The sequence below is a fragment of the Propithecus coquereli genome, unplaced genomic scaffold (genome assembly GCF_000956105.1).
Source record: "Propithecus coquereli isolate 6110/MARCELLA unplaced genomic scaffold, Pcoq_1.0 Scaffold179, whole genome shotgun sequence".
Classification (NCBI taxonomy): Eukaryota; Metazoa; Chordata; class Mammalia; order Primates; family Indriidae; genus Propithecus; species Propithecus coquereli.
In genome coordinates this window covers 1,629,922-1,632,012 of record NW_012142634.1, presented here as the reverse complement: position 1 = coordinate 1,632,012, position 2,091 = coordinate 1,629,922, and the positions used below count along the sequence as shown (strand labels likewise).

General features: G+C 34.1%; 1 protein-coding gene across 1 annotated transcript in view; it reads right to left on the bottom strand.

The window, feature by feature from the left end:
• Positions 1–2,091, bottom strand: part of LOC105808660 (chromosome unknown open reading frame, human C10orf88) — a 19,583-nt gene that overhangs the window by 14,990 nt on the left and 2,502 nt on the right. The gene's annotated exons all lie outside the window — the stretch shown is intronic.

Genomic DNA, 2,091 nt, shown 5'->3' with positions numbered 1-2,091 from the left:
GATAGTACTGAACCCTATATGTACTATATATACTATGTTTTTTCCTATATATACATGCCTATGATAAAGTTTAACTTACAAACTAGGCACAGTAAGAGTACAACAATAATAAAATAGAACAATGATAATAATATACTTTAATAAAAGTTACATGAATATAGTCTTTCTCTCTTGAAATATCTTATTGTATTGTACTCACCCTTCTTGTTGTGATGATGTGAGATGATAAAATGCCTACCTAATGAGATGAAATGAGGTGAATGACATAAGCATTGTGACTTAGCGTTAGGATGCTACTGACCTTCTGATGTTACATATGGCTATTAAGTAACTAACAGGCAGTAGCACATACACCATGAATATGCTAGACAAAGGGACAATTCATGACCCTGGCAGGATTGAGCAGAATGACATGAGATTTCATCACACTACTCAGAGTACAATTTAAAACTCACAAATTGCTTGTTTCTGGAATTTTCCATTTAATAATTTTAGACCGCAGTCCACTGCGGGTAACTGAAACCACGGAAAGTGAAATTGTGGATGAGGAGGGACTACTGTATACTAATTTGAGACCTTAACATACCACAACTTGCCATAATATTATTTAACACAATAAAGGCTGTCCAGAAGACCATTCTAAGTGTTTACTGAAATACTAAATACAGTTTTGTCTTTTAGAATTTACAACTGTTAGAGAATGTTGAGATGATCTACAATAGCTTGCTGGATTACACAAAAAAAAGATAAGTTTAAGGGTGATTTCTAACTTGTCAAAGAATACTTAATTACTAAAGGTCAGGCTTGGAACCTAGGTCTTCTGGCTTCTATCTCGGTAATTTTTCCAATGTTTTATGCTGTCCATATTTCTTTTCCCGAGTAGCTAGGATTACAGGCATGAGCCAGTGCACCCAGTTCTGTCCATATTTCTGAACCAAGAGGCATTTCATGTGTGGTACAGACAAAAGATTAGCAAAATGGAAAGGAAACAAGCTTTAGAATCAGACAAATCTGAGTTCAAATTATGACTGGTACTTAAAACCTATGTGATCCTGAGCAAATGCTAAACCTGAGTGAGGAATAAAATGATAGAGGATAAAATAACAATGACTTCACGTGGCTTTTGTGAGGATTATGTGTTAAAATTTCCAGATCCTACCACTTAGTAAGTGCTCAAAAATTTGTATCGGTAACAGTTTCTTTTTAACTTTCATGAACTATTGCCCCAGAACAAACTTTCACACATACCCTAGAGTTTCCCTGAACGAAACAACACTTTACATTCCCATGTGTTTCCAGAGAACAGTTACAAAAAACACTCACCTTCAGAGACACACAGATCCATATGTCACACAAAGACATAGGTCAATACATATGACCTATGTGACACATGGAACTGTGTGCCCACTACAGTATCTGGCATTAAGAGGCACTCAAATATTTGTTGAATGAATGAAAATGAATCACTTTATTTAAATGGGTTTAGAAACTTAATATACTCGTATACTACCCAAAACATCTTAGAATAATCAGTTCTATGAGTTTGCTATCTGCCTATGAAAATGACTTATTTTTTCTTATTATAAAAATAAGTCTCATATTCTTCTAACAGTAATGATAAGAAGTACAGAATTTTAGAGATAAGAAGAGTCCAAGAATTAATTTTCTTAAGCCCCCTACTTTTTACCCATGAGGTAGATCTAATCAGCTGAAGAAACCTACCCAAGGCTAGTCAATTAGTTAGCCACGGAACTGAATTAATATTCAAGACTTAAGATTCTCAATCAGTACCCTATCCCTAGATGCTGATGACATCATTGACATTCACATTTTTCATACTGAAGACAACAGTCCAATCCCTTTAACTTTTTGCTTCCCTTGCCTGAAACTGTTCTAATTCCATTCTTGATTGATAAATTGGGCCAAAACTGATTGTGATTTTTTGGGTACCACAGTTTTATATAAAGATAAAAAAATGTTTTCTATCTCAGTTTCCCAAGGTTTCAAAATACAGCCCTGCTGTGTTAACAATACATTTTCCATAGTTAATAAATGGTCAAATTTTAAAAGATTTCAATGTTAAAAAGGGTT